Source organism: Macaca nemestrina, chromosome 6 (genome assembly GCF_043159975.1).
Source record: "Macaca nemestrina isolate mMacNem1 chromosome 6, mMacNem.hap1, whole genome shotgun sequence".
In the NCBI taxonomy this organism is placed as follows: domain Eukaryota; kingdom Metazoa; phylum Chordata; class Mammalia; order Primates; family Cercopithecidae; genus Macaca; species Macaca nemestrina.
In genome coordinates this window covers 83,493,719-83,520,444 of record NC_092130.1, presented here as the reverse complement: position 1 = coordinate 83,520,444, position 26,726 = coordinate 83,493,719, and the positions used below count along the sequence as shown (strand labels likewise).

Sequence of the window (26,726 nt, the reverse complement as noted above, 5' to 3'; positions counted from 1 at the left end):
TTATGAACTCGCCACTACCCTTAACTGAGTCTGATGAAACTGAAAGCTAGCTAGTACACAACTAAACAAAAGACAGATACAATTTCCCAATATAAAATGGTTTTTGATTCATACTAAACTTCCTCACCCATCTATTTCCTCTTTTTCTATCAAGTCAAGTAATAGTCAAGTATTACTCTTCAGATGAAGAGGTTTGCCATAGCAACTACTATTTTTCCAAGTGTCCAATATGTATTTATAATATGATGAACGATGATAGTGTATAGGTAATAAATCTTAATCCAGAGAAAGGGAAAAGCTGTTTTGTTACTCCCTTGGAAATGCAGGATGTCAGGATGTTTGGGTTACTTTGTGCTACCTGCCTCTTCCTCGTGTTTTTGTGCAGGATTATTTAGAAATGAACAGAGAAACAGGAAATTGCTTCTGATTCATTTGCAATCGTGGTCTGAATAGTACCTTCGTATCAAATGTGTTTGAGGAAACCATGACAGTCTGATGAATTTAAAAGCATCTTTAGTGGGGCAAAGAAGGCTGGCATATTTTTAAATAATTTTAAAAAGTCATGAAGGTTCAAGTTCTGGTGCTTCACCTGAGGATTATGTTTGAAGGAATTGTATAATTCCTTGAACAAGAGATAGACCATATGTTTTAATGCCTTTCTTTTTGTTTATTGTCTTAGTTTGTTTTGCAATAGTGAAATACTATAGACTAGGTAGCTTAAAAAACAAACAGTTATTTTTCATATTTCTGGAGACTGGGAGGTCCAAGATCTAAAGCTGGCAGATTCAGTGTCTGGTGAAGAATCTCTTCCTACTTAACAGATGGCTACCTTCCTGCTGTGTGCTCACATGGCAAAGAGAAAGAGAGAGAGGGCTCTGGTCTCTTCTTTTCCTTATAAGGACACTAATCCCATCATGGAGTCTCCACCTTCAGGACTCCTTTGAAGCCTGGTTACTTCCCAAAGACCCCACCTCCCAATACCATCACATTGGGATTAGGGCTTCAACACAAGAATTTGGTAGGGGCATATTCTGTCTACAGCATTTGTGGATGCTCACATCTTAATGTTTTTTGAAATGTCTCCACATGTTGGTAGGTTCTTGTTTAGAAAACCAATATTAACAACTTTGTTTTCTTTTTGTGTTTAAAAAATATCTGAGCTATGTAACATTTGTAAACATGAAGACACTGCCTAGTAAAATCAGATAGAGTATTCTCAATGATTTTAACTAAAAAAAATCAGGAGTATTTCACCGATCTTTTAAAAGACAAGTGCAAAGCAATAGGTCAATATATGAATTGTTTAATGTCTTCTATAGTCTCATAATTCCAAATATTAGAGATAACTGAGTTTATTTTAGTTCCAACAATTCATAGAGCACATGTTTCAAAAAATAGGATATTGAATAAAAATCTTGACATGTATTCACTAAAGAAAGCTCAAATAATCTTATTAAAACATTGGTATTATGAAGTAAAGAGTTCTTATTTGGGATGATTTATGTGAGTAAGAATAATTAATGTAATCGTGGAGACAAAAAGGGGCATTTATTTTATGTTACTAAAAGCCCAACATACTTAATGTTCAAAGTCTATCTGGTCCTGAAACCCATTCATGGGATAGTGATTAGCTCTTCTCACATAGCCTCCATACTTTCCAATCTAAGAGAAAATAAATAAATAACTGTGACTGACTACAAGGTGCACTACAAAGAAGACAAACTAGCAGTTGCTGTGACTTTCTTATAACTAGAGATGAATAAAACAAAATAAAGATCTTTTGAATCTCAATGTTTGTGAGATTTATCTGTAGAATCAGCAAAACGTAGTGAAAATAAATCACTTTATCTTGTTCTCACAGTTAAAGTGAAAGATTGTCAATCCCTCAGGATCATCAGAACTAGCTCAACGCTAACTGCAGTAGTTCACCTCATCCTCAGCCACACTCCTACACATATGCACATACACTTACAAACAGAACCTCAATGCTGTAAAAGACTTAGAAATCATTTGACCCACAGCTAATAAGTGCAAGGCATACATAGTAATGTCTGCCACCCCAAACTACCATGTAGATACCACTAATTAACCGCAGCATTCTTTTCCCCAATCCCAAACTTGGGTTCCCATGATACATAGGCGAATGCTCCAGAAGATCAGTACCAGATGAACAGGAATAATATATAACACAAAGCCTATTTACCAATCCTAATTTTGGCAAATTCTTTCATTTTACATTTTTTTCTACATGATATTGAGCTAATGAAAACTGCCTTCTCATCCCATTATAAAGATACAGTTGCTGGATACAAATATATTAAAAGAATTTTTAAAATGTAACTGAGTTAAAAAGAAAAAAAAAAGAAATTCTCAGACCTGAGGAATGAACAAGAAACTGTTTTTGTATTAGTTGATACCATATTAAGCCAGGGAGCTATTTGTTTATAAATCATTATTGACAAACACTCTGTTCTTAATACTCAAACAAGATGAAGACATGTGACATTGGGCTCTTTCAAAGTGGGGTGCTGAAACAAAGTACGGCATAAACCAGGTATCCTGGCACAACTCTGTCCTGTGAAGAAGAGGAATTGTAAGACTTACTTATCAGTTTTGGCAAGCAAAAAAGAAAAACAAAGTTCCATGAGAAATAATATCTCTAACCCTTCCCCATATATATATTTGTAATCTGAATTATGCTACCTGTATCACTGTGGAACATCACAGAAAGATGGTAGGGCAAACTAGTTGCAGACCAATAAAGCCTCTGGGTGCCTAGAAGAAGCTAACACAAATAGCTACATTTGGATACTCCCAAAATTTAGGGCACAGAAACTGTCCCTTAAAAAAATACAGTTGAAGATAAGTTTACAGTGAAAAACTACAATTCACACAGTATATGATTCATTAATAAGGCTGGCAGAGCCAAAACAGTAAAAGTACCACTACAAGACCTTGGAATAATGCAATGATTTGAAACATACCACAGAACAAGTAGAGCAATTCTAAAGTTCAATAATAGATGATAGTTCCAGTATGTCAGGCAATCTTCTAAGCCTTTTCATTCATTTAATAATGTATTTATCATTGCAACAGCTCCTAAGGTAGGTATTGCTACTATTCTTATCCTACAGATAAGTAAACTGAGCCTATGAGTGGTTAAGTGACAAACACAAAATTACAAAGCTAGAATGTGGTGGTAAGAAACTTAAATGCATGCACTCTGCCTCTAGAATCTGTATTTAAACTATGCTCTACTACCATTATAGTAAGAATAAAATAACTAGCATTTGTATAGTTCTCAGTATGTGACAGAAAATGCTCTAAGTGATTTTCTCATACTGACTTATTTGATATTCACAATAAACCTAGGAAGTAAGTATTATTATAATTCTTATGTTACAGAAGAGAAACTGAAGCATAGAGAGATTGTCATATTTGTTAGGACTGCTATGACAAAATACCATAGACTGAATATCTTATAAACAACGGAAATGTATTTCTCACAACTCTGGAGGTTGAGAAGTCCAAGATCAAGGTGCCAGTAGATTCACTTCAGTGTCTGGTGAGGGTTGTCTTCTGGTTCATAGAAGGCATCTTCTTGCTGCATCTTTGCATAGCAGGAAGGACAAAGAAAATCCCTTGGACTTTTCTCACAAGAGCACTAATCCTATTCATAAGGGTTCCACCCTTATGACCTAATCACCTTCTAAAGACCCCACTCCTTAATATTTTCTCATTGTAATTAGGTTTTAGCATATGAATTTGGGGAGACACGAAAATTCAGACCATAGCAAATGTTGAGTAACTATCCCCAGTTACACAGCAAGAAGTGACAGAGTCAGTCTTTCTGGAGTTCATGTCCACTATGCTGTACTATCTACCATGATGGCACAGAAAGTTTGAAAGCAAAGGAGAGAAAAGGAGATTGAAAAGGAATATACCCCAGAAGGTACTAATCAAGAAAAATGATGTCACAATATACATATTAGACAAAATAGACCTTAAGTTAAAAAGCAGGGGTAGGTATATGCAGAGTTACTATATGATGATAAACACACTCACTCATAAGATTTAACAATCCTGAACTTGCATGTGCTTAAAAACATAGCCTCAAAACATGTACAGCAAAATTAAATGGAATAACAAAGAGAAATTGACTAATTTATAATAGCAATAGGAGAATTAGGAAACATTTTTCAGAAATTGAGAGGTCAAGAAAGCCAAGAATTAGCGAACTTAAAGCAACTAGAGTCCAGAGAGATAAAGTAAAGATTTTTAGGGGCATATTGCTGTTTAGGGGTAAATCCAGAAACAGTGATTTTTTTTACATTTGCATAATTCTTTGTATTTAAAATAATAATTTCACACATAACATGATTTTATTTTGAACCTCTAAGTATTGAGAAAACTTGAATAATAGATAACACTTCTGGCATGTGAGGCAATCTTTTAAGCATTTTAAATAACCTGTGTTGAGGAGACAAGGGAGTTTCCTTCATATGTTTGTTGGCAAGGAGAAGATAAAAATTTGAAAAAAAGTTATGGCAAAGGGTAATATCCACTTTTATACAGATCCGACCACCCCTCGTCCTCTGCCTAGGCTCACAAACACTGACAAAAGAGAATTTTATTCTAATCACCCAAACAATTTTCACATGAGAAACATACTAGAGAAAACTTCCCTTACCTCAGAATTTTTTGATACCTTCATAATAGGGGCTTTGTAATATGGAATGAGTCTGGCTCTTTTAGATGCAATCAAGTTACTGCAAGTAGTGAAAGGAATGGAACTAGCTAGAAGGTGAGATACGATCTGCTCTCATGGAGCCTCGACTTGAGGAAGGTCATTCCAGATTTGCAACAACACTACAGATCATGGCAGCCAGATTCAATGGAATTTTACCATTGAATCATTACCACTGATCATTAACATAACATAGTTCTCCCTTGGTCTGTAGTTACTTTTCTATTTCCTCCTCTTTTACCATCTGGATTTATCCTGCATTTTGTCTCTACATCACAACTTTCCTTCATTAAAACTCCAGTTCACATAACACTTTGGCCTTGTTGTAATCTCATGATCCTTATGATCATCTACCAACTGCCTAATACTCTCCAAATTTCCCAAATATCCCTAAAACTGAACAGATTACTTTTAGAATGCTTTTTCATCCCAGCCAACCTCATAGTCAGCTGTCTAACATATGGTTCATTATCTTTGGGTAAGGCACCCACATAGTCTGCTATGGCCAAAGAAGACATAGCCTCAAACATGTCTAGTCAATATGGGTTTTTCCTTTATCTGTGAAAAAATTATTGTTAGCATAATTTTGAGGATTCAATAAAGAAAAAACTTTTTATACAAGTTTACCTGAATTATAAAATAAAATAGAAAACTATTTTTAGGAAAACAGAAACCTTGTTATTACTACTACTACAGTCAATTCTTTTTCCACACCATAGTTATTTCTCAAGCAATAACCTGCATTACCATATTATTTTTATAGAAGACTATTAGATGCATATTGCTATCCACTATGAAAATGATGATTCCAAAGTTTTATTTATTTTTTTTTAGGTTCACTAATATTTACCGTACAATAAAATTTTGCTTTAATGCTCTATTTTCCTAAATATAATGAACTAAAGTAATGATGATAGAAAATTAAGTAGAATCATCTCTTGAGCTATAATTCTGTAGACCTGCTTAAAATTTATAAAAAGTTAAAAAAATAGGAAGAATTAAAGAGTGAAATCATCTGGACTGGATCTGAAATTTTCTTCATGGGAAGATTTATATATATATATGTATATATATATATGTATATATACTTTAAGTTCTAGGGTACATGTGCACAACGTGCAGGTTTGTTATGGATGTATACATGTGCCATGTTGATGTGCTGCAACCATTAACTCGTCATTTACATTAGGTATATCTCCTAATGCTATTCCTCCTCCTTCCCCCCACCCCATGACAGGCCCCGGTGTGTGATGTTCCCCACCCTGTGTCCAAGTGTTCTCATTGTTCAATTCCCACCTATGAGTGAGAACATGCGGTGTTTGGTTTTCTGTCCTTGTGATAGTTTGCTCAGAATTATGGTTTCCAGCTTCATCCATGTTCCTACAAAGGACATGAACTCATCCTTTTTTATGGCTGCATAGTATTCCATGGTGTATATGTGCCACATTTTCTTAATCCAGTCTATCATTGATGGACATTTGGTTTGGTTCCAAGTCTTTGCTATTATGAGTAGTGCCACAATAAACATACTTGTGCCTGTGTCTTTATAGCTGCATGATTTAAAATCCTTTGGGTATATACCCAGTAATGGGATGGCTGGGTAAAATGGTATGTGTAGTTCTAGATCCTTGAGGAATTACCACGCTGTCTTCCCAAATGGTTGAACTAGTATACAGTTCCACCAATAGTGTAAAAGTGTTCCTATTTCTCCACATCCTCTCCTCACCTGTTGTTTCCTGAGTTTTTAATGATCACCATTCTAACTGGTGTGAGATGGTATCTCATTGTGCTTCTGATTTGCATTTCTCTGATGACCAGTGATGATGAGCATTTTTTCATGTGTCTGCTGGCTGCATAAAAGTCTTCTTTTGAGAAATATCTGTTCATATCCTTTGCCCACTTTTTGATGGAGTTGTTTGATTTTTTCTTGTACATTTGTTTAAGTTCTTTGTAGATTCTGGATATTAGCCCTTTGTCAGATGGGTAGATTGCAAAAATGTTCTCCCATTCTGTAGGTTGCCTGTTCACTCTGATGTTAGTTTCTTTTGCTGTGCAGAAGCTCTTTAGTTTAATTAGATTCCATTTGTCAATTTTGGCTTTTGTTGCCATTGCTTTTGGTGTTTTAGTCATGAAGTCCTTGCCCATGCCCATGACTTGAATGGTATTGCCTAGGTTTTCTTCTAGAGTTTTTATGGTTTTAGGTCTAACATTTAAGTCTTTAATCCATCTTCAATTAGTTATTGTATAAGATGTAAGGAAGGGATCCAGTTTCAGTTTTCTACCTATGGCTAGCCAGTTTTCCCAGCAACATTTATTAAATAGGGAATCCTTTCCCCATTTCTTGTTTTTGTCAGGTTTGTCAAAGATCAGATGGTTGTAGATGTGTGGTATTATTTCCGGGGGCTCTGTTCTGTTCCATTGGTCTATGTACCTGTTTTGGTACCAGTACCATGCTGTTTTGGTTACTGTAGCCTTGTAGTATAGTTTGAAGTCAGGTAGGGTGATGCCTCCAGCTTTGTTCTTTTGGCTTAGGATTGTCTTGGCAATGTGAGCTCTTTTTTGGTTCCATATGAACTTTAAAGCAGTTTTTTCCAATTCTGTGAAGAAAGTCATTAGTAGCTTGATGTGGATGACAGTGAATCTATAAATTACTTTGGGCAGTATGGCCATTTTCACAATATTGATTCTTCCTATCCATAAGCATGGAATATTCTTCCATTTGTTTGTGTCCTCTTTTATTTCTTTGAGCAGTGGTTTGCAGTTCTCCTGGAAGAGGTCCTTCACATCCCTTGTAAGTTGGATTCCTAGGTATTGCATTCTCTTTGAAGCAATTGTGAATGGGACTTCACTCATGATTTGGCTCTCTGTTTGTCTGTTAACGGTGTATAGGAATGCTTGTGATTTTTGCACACTGATTTTGTGTCCTGAGACTTTGCTGAAGTTGCTTATCAGCTTAAGGAGATTTTGGGCTGAGACGATGGGGTTTTCTAAATATACAATCATATCATCTGCAAACAGGGACAATTTGACTTCCTCCTTTCCTAATTGAATGCCCTTTATTTCTTTATCTTGCCTGATTGTCCTAGCCAGAATTTCCAACACTATGGAATAGGAGTGGTGAGAGAGGGCATCCCTGTCTTGTGCCACTTTTCAAAGGGAATGCTTCCAATTTTTGCCCATTCAGTATGATGTTGGCTGTGGGTTTGTCATAAATAGCTCTTATTATTTTGAGATACAATCAATACCTAGTTTAATGAGAGTTTTTAGCCTGAAAGGCTATTGAATTTTGTCAAAGGCCTTTTCTGCATCTATTGAGATTATCACATGGTTTTTGTCTTTGGTTCTGTTCATATGATGGATTACGTTTATTGATTTGCATAATTTGAACCAGCTTTGTATCACAGGGATGAAGCCCACTTGATCATGGTGGATAAGCTTTTTGATGTGCTGCTGGATTCAGTTTGCCAACATTTTATTGAGGATTTTTGCATCAATGTTCATCGGGGATATCGGTCTATAATTCTCTTTTTTTGTTGTGTCTCTGCCAGGCTTTGGTATCAGGATGATGTTGGCCTAATAAAATGAATTAAGGAGGATTCCCTCTTTTTCTATTGATTAGAATAGTTTCAGAAGGAATGCTACTAGATCCTCTTTGTACCTCTGGTAGAATTTGACTGTGAATCTGTCTGGTCCTGGACTTTTTTTTTGGTTGGTAGGCTATTAATTATTGCCTCAATTTCAGAACCTGTTATTTGTCAATTATTCCTGGTTTAGTCTTGGGAGGGTGTATGTGTCCAGGAATTTATCCATTTCTTCTAGACTTTCTAGTTTATTGGTATAGAAGTGTTTATAGTATCCTTTGATGGTAGTTTGTATTTCTGTGGGATCGGTGGTGATATCCCCTTTATCATTTTTATAGTGTCTATTTGATTCTTCTCTCTTTTCTTCTTTATTAGTCTTGCTAGTAGTCTATCTATTTTGTTGATCTTTTCAAAAAACCAGTTCCTGGATTCATTGATTTTTTGAAGGGTTTTTTTGTGTCTCTATCTCCTTCAGTTCTGCTCTGATTTTAGTTATTTCTTGCCTGATGATTCCAAAGTTTTAAAGTAGATAGAACGATTCACAAGTTCTAATATTTTTCTATTTCTTTCAAACTTAGAAGTACCAAGTAGAAAATAATCAAGATGACCCACTGTAATATTTGCCATCTCTCTAGGATTTGAGAGGATAATTCAGGTTGGTTTTTTAAAAATTAATTTTGTTCAGGACACAGAAGTGCTAAATACAAGCTTACAAGAATGAAAACCAAGATTAACTTTGAATGAGTGATGAGAAGAAAAGTCAATGGCATGATGATTCCTGGCAAATAGCCATATCATATATTTCTTTTCATATTGGAGTCCCTAGAGGGCAACAGATACACAGAAAATGAGCTTTGGCTGAACAATGTGTCACCATCTTGAGGCAAAGTCCAGAATGGCAATGTTATGGACAAGGCATGAGTTCAAACGACTCCAAACTGTCTAGGAACATTTCCAAAACTTTATTACAGCATTTTTGTGAGACTACAAAAGGGTAACTTTTAACAATGTTAAAAAGAAAGACATTCGAAACTAGCATAAAATCAAACACAGTGAAAATTAGTTCTATTGCCTTCATAATTCTACCTAGGCACACACACAGTAAAACTCTCTCAAATTCACTATTGATGTCTGGAAGGAAAAAGCCTTCTGTTTCATGCATTCTCTTCTGGATTTTCTGTTTTCCTGTGTTACCAAGCCCAGTCTTAAAAGAATGGCTCCTTCCCTAAACAAAGAAGGTCCTTGGCTGATACAGCATAGCTAGACTGTCAGACACTGACAGACTGAAAAGCTACAAATCTGCAATCAACCAACAATAGTGCTTCATGACCTTTAGCACCTTCCCAAATTGTCTGACCCCATTCCTTTGTCTCTCTCACTTTTAGTTTTGAACATGTTACCTATAGCCTCTTCAAAGATCTGAAGTCATCTTAATATGTTTCTGTAAAAGTTAAATTTCCAACTTCAGATCCTTTTAGTGAAAGTTAAATTAATTTTTAACATATTCTTTCACCCTTTTTCTTCACCCTGTGAAGATTTTCACAGATATACACAAAGCATGGTCTTTGATTTCTGAGAACTTGTCTCTTGCTGGATATGCTCAATTCCTTCCTGTTGAAATAAGAAAACAACAATAATAATATGACTAAGCCATTCTGACAGCCTCACTAAAAAATTATCAGTTTGCACAGTACATAGCAACAAGTGACCTGTTAAATGATGACAAATCCTTTAGATTATGGCTTTAGACCTTTAACCTTTTGACTTTAGGTTGTAACCAGGGAGCAGTCAGAGAAGAAGAATGCAATAAACTGCTTGTAATCTAGTGGTCTCAAAAGAAATTACATCAAAACCAGCTGTTACACCACTAGTCATTAAAGACTGACAACATGTTAACTAACATGCGGCCATTATATTGAAAGAGACTCTCCTCCCCACCCACTGCTGAACTACTAGAGGACTCCTGCTTCACTTAACATCAGAAAATGTGGATGCAACGAAGCAACTCAACACTTAAAGTATCAATAAGTGAGTTGCACTTGGTTGAGACATGACCTCTTTATTTTAATATGAGGAATCTGGCCAATTTAGAACACTATGGTTTAGATGTCCTGGCAGTTAGAATAACTTTTCTTTGGATTGTTTAAAAGTGTGTGTTTGTGTAGGATTGCAGCTGTCTTTCCTCCCACCTGCCTTTTGAAATGATGCAGGGATTTTAATGATAAAGTACAATTCCCCAGGTACCACTTTCTGCGTTCTTTTGCTTGAAATGTTGAAGGACTTTGTGTTGGTTGTCACACCAGTCTATGTCTGACAACCAATGACATGTCAAAGCTGTGGCATAAAAGCTTGAAATGTAGTGCACATCTTTCTGGGGATTGTCATTCAGTCACACCAACATTTAAAATATAGCAAACAGTACTGGTAGGCTTCCAAGATAAAAGCCAAAATTATTGTGGGAAGCACACAGTGATGGTTTAAAAACACGGGGAGGAAAACATGTTGCTAAGTGCCTGTTACAGACACAACCTATATAAAACAGAGAGAATGCCAAGGGCATCCAAAGAAGAGAAGATGTCTTTGCCCACCTGGGAAACCAAACATTTGAACAAGAGAGAAAAGTCAGTGACACAGCCAGAGGACAAATTCAACAAGCAGCACCATTCCTGAGGCATCTTTATGACCTTGCTTTCTGTCAGGCAGAGTTTTATAAGCAATCCCCTCAAACTCTCTCTGCATTTTTCTGATTTCTAGCACTAAATTCTATTTTGATTTTTTGTAGTTGAACATATTCTAAATTTTAAAGCAAATTCAGCTCAAAATTAAATATCCATTTTGGATAGAAAAAAACAACAACCAAGATGTGATTTTATGAGGCTAACAACATATTTTTTGATCTGTAGATGCATGGCCAAGTCTTTATGCAGTGAGGGCGTATGGAAGTTTTGTTTCTTTTTTTTACTCAAATACCAAGAATAAAAATTTGGTATGCCTTTGTTTGTTCATTCACTTGCTGCATAATTGTCAGCTGGCAGCCTACCTCAGTGCCAGGCCTAATTCAACTGAGCACGAGGCCAGGATTTACACTCCTACTTGTTGCTTTTTTTTTTTTTTTCCTGGAGAAACAAGGTCTTTCTATGTTGTCCAGGCTGGTCTCAAGTGCTTGGCCTCAAGCAATTCTCCTGCCTCAGCCTCCCAAAGTGCTGTGATTACAGGTGTCAGCCACCACGCCAGGCCAACTTGTTGCTCTTTATTGTGAGATTGAACAAAGGGCAGTGGAGTTAAGGAACCCACATTTGAATCATGGCCCAATTACATGTTCGTTGTTCTTGCACAACTTCTCCAGGCTTCTGCCATTACATCTGTAAAATGCAGTTGTTAAGGCCAATGCTCTCAAATTTCACAGATTTTTTTTAATAGAAATTCTATAAAATAAAATGCCTGAAAGTGTTCTGTATAATTGATGCAATGCAGAAAAGAATTAATAATTTTATTACCTCCTGAAACTACCTAGTTATCTAGTAGAGTGAGTGGTGACCATGCATCCTGGGACTATCTATCTCCACTGCGTGCAAGGTTAATCCCACATGAACGTTTTGCTGCTGGAACCTCTGATCTTGGCCCCTGTAAGGGACCTCAAAATATTCATTAGTAAGTAAAATGTTAGTGATGCCCATATGTCGGGTGTTCCTGATGATTTTAATAATAATACATTTAGTACTTGTCTTGCCAGCAGTAAGTGGGGAAAACACAGTGCAACCTTCACTGGCACTCTAACTGCAGCCCTGCGTTGTTAATCCACAAACATTTTCTTTTCTTATTTTTAAAATTAAGCTGAACAGAAAGATATATACCACATGTCCTTATTTATGTGTAGAATGTAGAACTGAACTAGAAACAAAGAGTAGAATGGTATGTACCAGAGGCTGGGGTTGGGGAAAGGGTGGGGAGAGGATAGTTGAAGGGTACAGAGTCTCAGTTAGATACCTTCGCATTCTGAAAGGGATTATAATAACTTATTTATATACTTATTTACATACTCCATGACACCTTTCCACTCTTTTACCCTTGTTAAGATTGAGCAACTCTCCATATATTGGTAATACTTATGTCTTCCCTTTCCAGTGAAAATTCTCACCCTGGCATGCTTTTATTGTTTTATATTTTTAGAAAGATTCCATGTTGAATGTGACGTGTGAGTGAATACAGTACACCCCTTTTTTACACCCTGCCCAATTCACAAGGTTGCCTGATATGTCTCAAAATGTCTTTCTACAATCTCAGAAATAGATCCTATGTCAGCCCATGTTTATATTCTGTGACCATGCTTGATTGGGCCAGGGGTAGACATGTGACCTAAGTTCAATCAATGAGATCCTGTTGCCCTGATTATGGAATTAAGACTTAGAAACTGTCAGAATATTTCTACACGTGGCACAAAACATATCCTATAAATTCATAGATTGTAAGAGATGTGTCTGTGAAGAAAAAATGGGGCACTAAGTGTGATGATGGGTATGTTAATTTGTTCTGCTATGGTAACCATTTTAAAATACATATGTATCTTATAACATTGTGTTTTATACCTTAAATAAGATTTTTGAAATTAAAAAATAACCATCAAAGAGAGAAGCATAAAGCAGAGATTCATAAACAAGCCAAAAATAGAGGATTCAGTTACTTGTATCACAACTTTTCATATGCTTGGGTAAAACTTTGTTTCACAAGACATTCCTGTATCTCTGTAATAAATTCCACGTTTTGTTATTGTTAGCCTATATAAAATTGATTTATGATACATGCAAAGTCCTAAAAAATATAGGGAGATTTCACACTAACCTAAAAACTCTTAATAGCCTAAGGGAGGTGAGCAAAATAGAGAGAACATTTAGGTCGAAAAGAAATTCCTAGAAAAATTGTATATGTTTATCGTAAGAAATAACATACAATGAAAATTATGGAAGATTTGGTGATATTAAATCTATCATGTTAGCGATTCAATATATTTTTGGAGCAGATTCTTGCATCAGCTAAGAGTCAGACCAAATGACCACTAAATTTTTGTCACACTGTTGCCCGATTTTTATCCTTGAGTTGACAAAAAATATATAGAGAGATATATAAAATGTCATATTGTTTGGATAATTAAAAGATCTTTTCATAGGACCTAGAGTCAATGACACTCAAAAAGCAATGAACATACCTTGTCTCTCTCAGTCTCAGAACTCCTAGAGAAGTAGCTTATTCCAAGGCAGGGGCAGAACATACAAGATAAGCCTGGAATATTTTGTTATGCCAAAAAGTGACAAAAATAAAATGATGGGGTTTGTAACAAGAACAGAGAAGTCTACTTGAAGGAGCTCCCATGGACCAAATCTGGAACAATTTGTTGACCAAAATAATTAAGAACAATCATCTTAAAACGTTGAAAAAATAGGAATTGATAAGGCCCTACCATACTTAGTTATTAATTATTAATACTTAATTATTAAGAAGAAAAGGTTTTTTGTTACAGTTGATTGTCAATTACCAACTGATAAATATGGAAAAAGTGCTGAGGCTGGAAAATCAGCATTTTGCAACCATTATAATTAAGACTAGGTCAGACAAAAATATCAATAAATGCTGAATCTAGAGAGAAATTTTGACAAGAAGTAGAATATTTTCGTGAACTTAAATAGTGTCCTCACAGGCTGCTTATTAATAACAAGGAAAAAAATAGCAATTATACTATGGAAAAATCAAACAACACTTTGACCACATGATAAAAATACTATTACATTGAAAGTAATGGCAAAAACCACAATTACTTTTGCACCAACTTAATATCAGCAAAGATGAACAGATGGACATCATGCATCCCTAGGTGTAATACCCTGAGAAGGTCAAATCATCACCTATGTAGTGTTTTGGCCAATAATAAATAAACTGAACCTGAAGTTTCATTTTAAAATAATTAGATAAATCCAAATTGAGAAATGTTATATTTTGAAAAGGGGGAGAAACATCAATGCCATTTAAGGTAAAGAAAGGCTATGGAAATGTGACAAATTAAAGAGTATAAAAAGATGTGGCAATTAGGTGCATTATCTGCCCTGGATTCTGTACTGGGGAAAAAAAACTTGCTATAAAGGGGCATTATGGGATCAATTTTAAAAACTGGAAAATGGACAATAATTTAAAGTATTGTATCAATGTTAAATTTACTGAAGTTGGCCATTGCACTGTGGATATGGGAGAGACTATTCCTATTAGCAAATACACACTGAAGTTATTAGGACTACACTGAAAAGCCATGTGGTATATAATTGACCCTGAAATGGTTCAGAAAACAAAATAAGAGAGAGAGAGAGAGAGAGAGAGAGAGAAGAATAAATAGAGCAAAGTATAAAACAAATGGGGCAAAATGTTCACATAAGTGATTCTGGGCAAAAGCTTTGAATATTCTTAGAACTATTTTTATTCTTGCATTTTTTCTTTAAGTTTGAAATTATTTCCAAATAAAATGTTTAATTTTAAAAAAGATCTGCTCAGAGATCAGAAAGAGACCATGGAAAATGTCTAATGAGACATCTCAAACTGTTCTAAGGGATGTCAATAGGTGTCCTGAAAATATAAATAGTTCAAATTTAAACAAAGTTTAAAATGTTAGGGTAAGAAAAAATACAAGGTTCTTTATTGAAAAACTCAGAACCTTCCTTACGTTGCTGATGGAGATGGTGAAACTCTAAAAAAAAAGTTGGGTGGGAGGCTTTAGCTTGAAGTGTTTACCAATTTACCAAATATCTTTGGGCACTGAACTCCTTTTTGTTCTCCTATCTAGAGGGAAAAGCTTTAGATTTTGATTTTTAATTTTGCCCAAGATTCTTATTCTTATAAATCAGAATCAAGGTAACTAACATTTCCGGAATACTTACTCTGTGCCAGTGCACTATTTTTCATTACTCTAAGTGTATGAAGTAGAAGTTACTCTCACCTCCATTAAATAGATACAGCTCAATAATAACTTAATTATACATTTTTAAATAACTGAAAGAGTGTGTAATTGGATTATTTGTAACTCAAAGATAAATGTGTGAGGGGATAAATACCGCATTCTCCATGATGTGCTTATTTCATATTACATGCCTGTATCAAAACGTCTCATGTACTCCGTAAATATATACACCTACTATATACCCACAACAATTAAAAATTGAATAGGTATAGCTCAGCGAGGTCATGCAACTTACCCAAGGTAACACATCTAATAAATCAGAAGACTGACTTGAGCTTTAGATACCTGGCTCTGAAGCTGAGTTTGACCTCAACGCTATACTGTCAAATCAATTACTGCCAAAATCTAGACCCTTCACTCCCAATCTTGACCTCTCCCTAAATTACTGAGTAAAGTGACCTAATTTTTTTCTATCTTAATTTTCAATCATTTAAAGGGTTGAACAATCTACTAATTATCATGGTGCTCTGATTATGTATCCTTCATTTTTATATTTAACAATGAAAAGTAAATTTCTTATATTTCCTGATACATATGACAATTATCTTAAATACTAAAGCACACAGTTTGCCTTAAATAATTTTAATTTCTGCATTGTGGGTTGTCTCATTTTTCTAACATATCGCAATAGCCTCTCACTTCTAGAGACTTCAGAATATCATTATTATTATTAACTAACATTTACATAGCACTTTATATTGCCAAGTGTTTTACAATTAATTCTATCAGTTGTTCCTGCCAGGATTCTCCTAATGTAAGACATCGGTTTGTTAAATCCTCTGAATAGACCACAAATGAAAATTATTTCAAATAGGTCTAGTGGAAGTTTTTCTAAGTTTCAAGACCACTCTTTTGGGTGCTACAATTAGCAATGCCTCTCAAGAGCACAACCCAAGAAACATGGCCAATGAAATAATTATCAATTCAAAAAGTTGATAGTGCTAGAGAAGAAAGCTGCTAAATCATGCCTACGTGCAAGAGAAATTGTGTCTAAAATATTTTTACTGCTGATTAGTTTCTGAAGTTAGTTGCACATCAGGCTAATTTTCTTTCCACTCGTAATTTTCAAGAATCTTCACTGTAGACTAGCCTTTGAATTCTTACTTTAATGGAAGTTCTAAATAGCTCCTTACTTTGATATGTATTACAATAACATTTCATGAAAAGAAAAACATGGATCTTTTATTTAATAATGAAGAATTGTGGTACAAACAGCGATGCTTGTCTTAGCAACCACTGATGTAGAAATTGACAGCTTTTAGCCTGCAGTATCCTCTGCCCAACTTGGCTGGTAACTTTCCAATGAAATGACAGTTTGCCGGCATGCAAAGCCACTAGACATGCACAGCTCACTGTATGTCTACAAGAACAACACTGTAATCTTAGCTACTGTTTATGTTACTTGCTTAAGTTTATCAATCAAAATCTACCAGAAGCAGAGACAATGGTGAAGCCTGTTACAAAGGTGAATTCAGGTATCAGCTTTCTGTTGATAAAGAACAAAACAGTGTGGACATTGCCCTAGTGTCTAAATTATAAAATCGTGACGTGATTGATTAAAACTATAACTGTGTTCAGTAATTAGTTCAACTCCACAAAGGGGATTCAAACCTAAGTTGAGTTTTGGGAAGCATTTTATGTATCTCTCTTCAGCCTGACTGTCCAGCCTCATTTTCAACTCCATTGAGCCCTCATAGGTTGTTGCATTTAAGACTTTGCCAAGACCTAATGCTCTCCCATGTCCTTTTCTCTCTTCTCCTCCATCTCCCTCCGCATCTTCTTGTCAACTTTTAGTCTTTCTTTTTAATCCCTGCCGTGTGTGCTGGCTCACATCTATAACCCCAACACTTTGGGAAGGTGAGGCGGGAGGATTGCATGAGCCCAGGAGTCTGTGACATGCTTGGGTAACATGGTAAGACCCTGACTCCACAACAAGGGAAATACAACAAAAATTAGTCAGGTGTGGTCACCACTGTACTCTAGCCTGGCCAACAATGTGAGACATTGTCATTAAAATAAAAACAAACAAAACAAAAACAAAAACAAAAAACTTGCCCAGGCCTTACACCCTCTGTTCCTCTGTTTAAGTTCTTCTTGACCTCCAATTTCTACCTTACAGTTGTAAGTTATTGTTATCTCTCCAATGTCCTTCTTGTTCTTTTTATTTTTATTGTTTTATTCATCCAATGGATTTATAATGATTTGTTTGTAAGTATATGTGATCCACTAAACCATGGCACCTGGAAAGTGAGCACAGACTATGTCTTACTCCTTCTTTTATCTAAGGACCTACTAGTGTAATGACACATCGTAGGCCATCAGTGAATACTAAAATAATCAGCTGACGTTTAAGTTGGTTCATCTAGAAAAATTAGCAGCTAAGGGATTAAAAAACATTTTAAGATAATAATGAATGGTATATATTATTTTTATAGCTTTTTGGGTAAAATGATCTAGAGACATTTAAAAAAATTGAACAATATGGAAAACACAAAAAAAGAAAGTAACAAATTACCAGTTATCCATAGATAACTAGGCACATATACATTACTATGCATTTATAAACATAAGTATACAATTCTACAGAAATGGCATACTTTTAAATAAACTCTTATGTAATCTGATTTTATTAACTCAATTATATATGGTACAGATACTTTTCCTTGTCAATAAATATAACTAAGTCTCATTCCAGTAGCAGCAGAGTGGTTCATAATATGGCTATAACATGCTTCAATATGTTGATGAATAAATTACTGTATTCAATTTTTCATTATTGGAAATATTGTCACAATGATGTTTGTGCTAAAAATATGTTACTGTGGGACTCTTGGGTCACTACTCATGGGAGTGTAAAATGGAATAGCCATTGTGGAAGACAGTATGGTGGTTCCTCAAAAAATAAAAAAAATAAAAAATAGAATTATCACGTGATTCAGCAATTCTACTTCTGGGTATATATCTAAAAGAATTGAAAACAAGATGTGGAAGAGATATTTGTGCATCCATGTGTATAGCAGCTTTATTCACAATAGCTAAAACATGGAAGCTACCTAAATATGCATCAATGGATGACTAGATAAACAAAATGTGGTACACACATGCTAAGGAATATTATTCAGCCTTAAAAAGGAAGGAAATTCTGACCTGTGCTACCACATGAGTGAACCTTGAGGACATCACACCAAATGAAATAAGCCAGTTACAAACAAACACTGTGTGATTCTACTATGAGGCACTTAGAGTAGTTAAAATCATAAAGATAGAAAATAGAATAGCAGGGGCTAGAGGAAGGAGGGAATAGAAGTTGTTGTTAATGGGTATTGAGTTTCATTTTACAAGATGATAAAGAATTATGAAGAGAGATGATGGTGATGTTTGCACAACATTACAAATACTCACAAATGGTTAACATAGCATCATACATTTTATATGTATTTTACTGCAATAAAAAAATGGAAAAAAGTATGAGTGACAATTATTAGTGAGACAAAGCATCTTTTCACATGTCTACTGTTCATCTGTATTTCCTCTTTTGTAATTTACTATTATAGCCTGTTGTTGTAGTATTTTGACAAGCACTTCGCAAAGGATTGCCAGTGCTTCTCAACAGAAAGAAGTAACTAATGTTGGAACTTCAGGTATGGAATCAAGGGAATGTGGAAGAATATTTGTGATACATATGCCTTTAAGTGCCTATCAGATCATAGAACTTTATGGGCTCTCGCCAGGAATAACAATAGCACTGTGTTATATGCTCAATTTGTAGAAATATGGGCTTCATCTTTGGTGGTATTTCCATTGTGAGGTAAGGAGTTTAGAAAATCAGGGTGTTTGTGTATCAATTTTTTTTCTTTTCTTCAAAGTAATCCCTCACAATGTTCAATGAAAAATATTTAGGACTAAGTTGCTGACCTCAGAGATTTTATTTAGGGTTTACATGCCCTATGCAATCTGTTTTTCCCACAGGAATTTAAAATAAACATGTTAAAATAGAATTTACATATTTGAAATTACAATCTAAAAACTGATTTATTTTCTGGAGATTTCTATGGCCCATATTTAATGATAATATTTGACACAGCTTATTTCCCAAACCATGCTCTATCTTTCTGAGATCTTTAATCCTACAAGGTAAAATAAGAGAGTTTCAAGTACAGCTCTAAATACACACCTGTGTATCCCTTTTGTGTCACAATTCACAGTGGGTTTGTTGATCTAAAAGTACTAAAATGAATTTTATTTTCATGCCATAAACACCATTATTCTGAGCAATTGAAAGATTAGTAGGTGAGAGTCTGGGTAGTGTTGTTTCTAAGCAAAAATGGAAAGCAAAGTTTCAGGATCGATTTTTGTCAGATATGTGAACACCCGTTCTATAGAATTTAGCTCCTGTTTTGACAGCTTATTGAATACTCCCTCAACTTTTCCCGCCTGTTAATGTCTCCCATTAATTAATACCCATTCTCTGTTCGCAGTTTTGATAGAACAGCAGTAGTTGTTAACACAACATTCATAATCACAATTGTACAGGTATGTATTTTGTCTGTGTTACATGTAAGCCTCAGATTTTAAATATTAGGAGAAAAGTAAAGTAAAATTTCTAGAAATAAAATTGTTTTGTAATAACAGTAAGAATGGTTTTTATTTCATTTTTTTCCTTTCCTTATACTGGTATCAACTACCATAAAATATCTCCCTATATTTCCTTTATTTTTGTATGAATAAGATTACAATAATTGGATTTAAAAAATTTTTTAATACATCTGGAAGACACTGTTTTGTTACTTGGTAGAACCAAGGAGCAACTTTTTACAATGCAAATAATGGTCATCAAGGGATGTCACATGTTCACATACAATTTTTCCCTTAGAGTTCAAAGTAATTTAGAAATGCATAACCTTTTAACATTTTTAAAGTGTGTAGAATTTTGTACAATGTTTCTCCAAATTTTTAAGAGCATAAGATTCTGAAAAATAATGACAATTAAGTTTTACTGGAGGAGCTAAGGATGGTGACTGGTATAGACCTTCATATGAGTTTTTAAAAGTTATGCATGTGCATTTATAAACATTTGACTATACAAAAACCTTTTTTTAAAAAACCAATTTTAATATTCATACAAATATTTTGGATGGTTTTGTGTTTCCGTTCAAGGAAACACAAAAATCGATGTTTCTTTATTACATGATTGTGACATTACATCATAAGCATATCCCCATGTTACTACATCTTTTCCAAAACTATTATTTTAATGTCTGAATTAAATGCTGTTGAGTATAATTAGTAAACACTGAAAGTTTACTTAGTAATTCTCCTATAAGTAACCTTTTGCTTGTCTCCTTTTTAAAAAAACTATAAATAAATCTCTGAAAAGCATCATAATGCCTACCCTCAAATTTAAAATTCTTGCTGTAAGTTTCTAAAAGTGGAATTATTAGCTCAAAAAACATACCTATATGTGTTTTTACAAAGAAAATGTATATGTATTTATACAGCATATGTATTTTGTGTATATATATGTATTTTATGTGCATATATATGTAAAATATGGATTTTGTGTATATATATATATACACACACACACATGAGAGAGAGTGAGAGAAACAGTTGCAATCCTGCCAACAATGTATAAGCTGAACTCTGAATTTCACAGAACCATTGCAAGCATTGGGAGTTACAATTTTTTTCATCTTTCTTAGTTGATTGGTAAAAAAGAGGTTATTTGACTTTTTTTTTCAATTTACATTTATTTGATTATCACACAGATTTGTTGCAATATACTTCTAGACTACAGTAAAGATTTCACTTAAATATAGTTAGAAATTTGACCAATAAGCCGGGCGCGGTGGCTCACGCCTGTAATCCCAGCACTTTGGGAGGCCGAGGCGGGTGGATCACGAGGTCAGGAGATCGAGACCATCCTGGCTAACACGGTGAAACCCCGTCTCTACTAAAAATGCAAAAAATTAGCCAGGCGAGGCGGCGGGCGCCTGTAGTCCCAGCTACTCGGGAGGCTGAGGCAGGAGAATGGCGTGAACCCGGGAGGCGGAGCTTGCAGTGAGCCGAGATCGCTCCATTGCACTCCAGCCTGGGCGACTAAGCGAGACTCTGTCTCAAAAAAAAAAAAAAAAAAAAAGAAATTTGACCAATAAAAAAGATATAAAAATTGAAATATTTATAATGTATGTTATTTATAAAGCATAATTGAAATTGCAATTAAATTTACTAGTGTCTACTAGCCTTCTCCTTAAAGTAAATCAAATACTATCTCTATGCATAAGTGAGTTTGGGGGTAATAAAAGATAATCATTTTCAGAGTAACTGGCTAGAAACAAGTTTTCCCTATTTTTTGGTGGGGAGGAGGCAAATTGAACTGCTCTACTCTGAAAATCCATTTTGAATTTAGGATTAAGGAAATTTTTTGCTTTTTCTATCAAGAGCTACTGGGAAACAAAAAAGAAATCAGGGCTTCATTAAAAAAAAAAAAAGACGTATTTTTATGAGAGCAATACAAAACCTTGGCTATTGATAATAGTTTATTAAACAGAAAAAAATGAACGTTTCTGCAGAGATTTACAACAGTTATTTAAATATAATCTTTAGTTCACTGTCATAGTCACTTAAGAAAAACAGATGAAGGGAGCAACAGAAGAGAGAAGCAACAAAATGAAAAGATAGAAGAAAAAAGGGAAAAAAGAGAAAGACAAGTAAACAGGATAAATACATCGACAGCTACAGAAAGGAAGAAACACAAGTAAGCACAGAGCCATAAAGGAAGGAAAACAGAGGAGAGCTGGTTTGAAGTCTGTGAGGGGAGTGTTAGTTCAAGCCAAAGAAAGCTACTTTGGTCACACTGTGGCGTGTGTTGGGACATGAACCCCTGATTGTTAGCTTTTGTAATCACTGCTTTCAAATGCTGACTTAGTGTCAGAACACTGATGAACTGTTGAGCAATATAAACATGAGATCATAGCTAAGTTTCCATAATTGTCATTGATGGAACATTTAAACAATAAAATCAAAAGGCAAATCAATTAACACAAAAACTTCTTGTTCAAGAGTATGTCTCAGAGAAAGAAGAGGAGAGTGGTTCCTGCAATTATGTCAAATTCAGCTTGAGTTTACGAATGAAGAACCAACCTAAACAATTTCCTAAGAAGTATGTTCAGCCCACCAGTTATCTGCACAAGTAGCTCCTGGGCAAGTGTTGCTTAATTTCACTAATATAAGGCGAAATTATCTTCCCGTTAACTTGGAACAATAGTGAAGCACTGGTTTAGTTTTATTTTTGATTATTTTTTACATTAAGTATGTTTTTCTTCCTTCCAAAAGAAACCACCAGGGAAGCCTCATTTTCTTCACATTAATATGGTGTGCCATTCTTGGCGGGGAACTGTAGGTGTTGCTGAAGCTACATAGCTGAAAAAGCTAAGCCAGGCCTCTAATTCTTTGGCTTATTACAGTTCTATTTTAGCCCTGTCCTCTTTTTCCCACTCAAATTCTGTAGCCTAGCATGTGTTTGGATATGCTGCATCCTCCAGTTCTTCACACTAAATATACTCTCAGAAGCCACGAGCAAAACTTGCAGATGAGTCATTCTCTTTGGAAGACTCAGCTCCATGGTGGACAGTTCGTAAACTGGAATAGATTCAGCTGGATAGGGGGAGTAGAGACAACAGTAGTTGGTTCATTGTGTTCTGCAAAAGGAGCCAAAGCGGGTTGGAGGTGGGTGGTTTCAGAGTAAATTGAAGCAAATGCTCATATTACACTTTAAGGAAAAGTTGGTTAAAGAGACAATACTCTTAATGATAATACTCTAAAGCTTAGAATTTGTGTTCATCACTTGTTTTGGGGGTCAGGCACATTTTTGGTGGTGGTGTTGTTATCCTTTGACCAATTCTCAGAGCATAATTTGTTTCCAGTCTTTTTGTTCTAAGAGTGAAAAGGTCAACGCCCTTTGACATGGCATGAGCTATTCAGTACACCAGGGGAAACGTCACCAGCAGTGCTGGACTTAAAACAACTTCGGGGCAACCAGAGTCAAACACAGGAAGTGTTGTTCAGGCCCCCAGAGAATATTGGCTTTGTTTATTAGCCAACTTACATCTGGTTGAATTGCTAAGTGCCACTATCTTGAATGAGCAGATATATCAGAGACTACAGACCCAGATGAGGTATTTGTAGGCATGACATAACAACATCACTCTCCTAAAGTGTCCCCTACAGGAATCTAAATACAGAGTGGCTATTTTCTTAAATGGGAAAAGTTCCATCTCAGGTCCCCATAGTCCAATACACACTAAATGATTCTACAAATGAACAAACACTGCTTTGATGAGACAGTAAATTTAGTGGGAAAAATAATCAAACAAAAATGCAGGAAAAAAATGTGGATTTTTAAAATAAACAGTCTAATCAGAAAGTGAATTACACATTTAATCTTGTGAATTTTTAAAATGATTTCACACAGGAAACACTGACCTACTCAAAATAACATCAGAAACATGTTTATGTACATGACGTGTAAATTTCTAAGTGTTCAATGAGTTATTAACTGTTGTTTTACTGTATGAGAAAATGGTTTAACTCCATTTCACAGATTAATTGAGAAAGAAAGGTTAATTGTTTTGTCTAAGGTCACTCAGCAAATCTAAACCAGAGACACATTTAGTTCTCTGAGTTACTGACTTCCTGTGTATGTTTTAAATCCGTGAATCATTTTGTTTCTAAATATACTGAAGGAGATTCAAGGCCCTAGGAAAAAAATTCACATTGTATCACAGTACCTCATTTGAAAATAGGGAAAATCTGGATAAATTGCACACCAAGCTTATTCTCCAGGATCAAAGACAGTACTAAAGAGGAAAAATAAATGCAGACTGAAGATGGAAAAGTCCTAAATAGTTATTAAACATCTTGGCCATGCAAAGAGCTCTTTGCTTGCAGACGAAGAGTTTAGATACTTGAGTTCTGGTCCCAGCTCTGCCATATACTTAGCTAGATGGTTCTTAATCTCTAAGTCTGACTTTCCTTATCTGTAAATGGATATAATAAGACCTGGGACGGGCATGGTGGCTCACATCTGTAATTCCAGCATTTTGGGAGTCCTAAGCAGGTGGATCACCTGAGGTCAGGAGTTCAAGACCAGCTTGGCCAACATGGTGAAACCCCATCTCTACAAAGATACAAAAATTAGCCAGGCATGATGGTGGGTGCCTGTAATCCCAGCTACTCAGGAGGCTGAGGCGGGAAAATCGCTTGGACCTGGGAGGTGGAGGTTGTAGTGAGCTGAGATCACGCCACTGCACTCCAGCCTGGGGGACAGAGTAAGACGCCATCTCAAAAAAAAAAAAAAAAAAGACCTGACCTCTCAGGAAAGTCATGAACATCAAATGGGTTTATGAACACAAAAGAGTATTTTAAAGAATATCATAAGTTGTAGAGTGCTGTACAAATTCCATTAGTGATTGTGGTCGTGGCCCTATTGTCATACTAGAAAGGAAATGGCAGGAAGCCAATGAATAAAATAAATGTCATAAATTAATGGCTCTTAATCATTTTATATCACCAGCCCCACTGAAAATGCAATGAAATTCATAAACTCTATTTTCAGAAAAGTTCACATTCAGAAGTATATCCAAAATTGTAATTGTAATCTCAAGAGACTCATAGATCATCTTGAATTCTATGTGTTCATAGAATACCATTAAGACTACTTGCGGAGGAAGAAGAAAAATGGCAGATTACTTGGAAAGCAAGAAGCATGGGAATCAAACAGCTGAGTCATTTAGAAGTGACATGTGTACAGACAGATTGCTGACTGATGAATTGTGTTAACATGTCTTTGTCCAGGAGAGAAGAAAATTCCCTATTGTTGTGGGAAGTCAGGGACCCGAACGGAGGGATGGGCTGAAGCCGTGGCAGAAGAACATAAATTGTGAAGATTTCATGGACATTTATTAGTTCCCCAAATTAACACTTTTATAATTTCTTATGCCTGCCTTTACTGCAATCTCTGAACATAAATTGTGAAGATTTCATGGACACTTATCACTTCCACAATCAATCCCCTTGTGGTTTCCTATGCCTGTCTTTAATCTCTTAATCCCAACATCTTCTTCGTAAGCTGAGGAGGATGAATGTCGCCTCAGGACCCTGTGATGATTGTGTCAACTGCACAAATTGTTTGTAGAGCATGTGTGTTTGAACAATATGAAATCTGGGCATCTTGATAAAAGAACAGGATAACAGCGATGATCAGGGAACAAGGGAGGTAACTTTGAACTGGCCGCCGGTGAGCCAGACGGAACAGAGCCATATTTCTCCTCTTTCAAAAGCAAATAGGAGAAATATCAAGCAACATTGTAGAGAAAGAGAATGCGCCCCTAACGGCAGGCCTATGAATGGCACCCTTGGAAGCGTGCGGTCTTTTATGGTCCAAGCGGAAGGAATGAAATAAGCCCTGGTCTCCTGTAGCGCTCCCAGGCTTATAAGGACAAGAAAATTCCCGCCTAATAAATTTTGGTCAGACAGGTTGTCTGCTCTCAAACCCTGTTTCCTGATAAAATGTTATCAATGACAATGCATGCCCGAAACTTCATTAGCAATTTTAATTTCGCCCCATCCGGTGGTCCTGTGATCTCGCCCTGCCTCCATTTGCCTCCATTTATTACCTTGTGAAGTATGTGATCTCTGTGACCCACACCCTATTCGTGCACTCCCTCCCCTTTTGAAAATTGCTAATAAAAACTTGTTGGTTTTATGGCTCGGAAAATATCACGGATCCTGCGGACATGTGATGTCTCCCCTGGACACCCAGCTTTAAATTTCTCTCTCTTGTACTCTTCCCCTTTATTTCTCAAACAAGCTGAGATGCCTAGGAAATAGAAAAGAACCCACGTAACCGTCAGGAGTGGGTTTTCCGGATACCCTATCCATTCATGAGAATCCTAGGAGCACTCTCACGGAGTTGTAGGGAGAAACCCAGAAGAGGGTGTTGTAGGGTGGGGAAAAAAGAAGAGGGAAAGGGATGAAGGAGAATGGCAGCCAGACATTCTGACTGGGGCAGGAGAGTAACTGACAGTACTAGCCCCTGCATTCTTCTGGTTCTCTTACCTGTAGACTCTGCTGAGGCCACACTGAGACTAATTCTAGCTAGAGATGGGGGGATAAAAGGGACCCTAGCTGTCAACAACGCTTTCCATTAAAGCCATCCTGTGGCTGAGCTGCTTCTAACATTCACTCTCAGGCTCACTGTGAATGAATTTTATTACCTGTTCTGCTGCCTATAATTATGCTACCATAACTAGATTTTGACAATCCAAATTTAGACACGACTTCAGACTTACTCTAAGAGACTCCAGTGTATTCCACGTGTCCATTTTCCTTGTGCTTGTCT

General features: G+C 35.7%; 1 long non-coding RNA gene across 1 annotated transcript in view; it reads left to right on the top strand.

The window, feature by feature from the left end:
• LOC139363593 (uncharacterized) overlaps nt 1–26,092 on the top strand; it is an 80,717-nt gene extending 54,625 nt beyond the window's left edge. Inside the window, exon 4 of the long non-coding RNA XR_011624259.1 lies at nt 25,181–26,092. This is a non-coding gene — a long non-coding RNA (uncharacterized lncRNA). The remainder of the gene's footprint in view (nt 1–25,180) is intronic.
• Nucleotides 26,093–26,726: the final 634 nt, after the last annotated feature.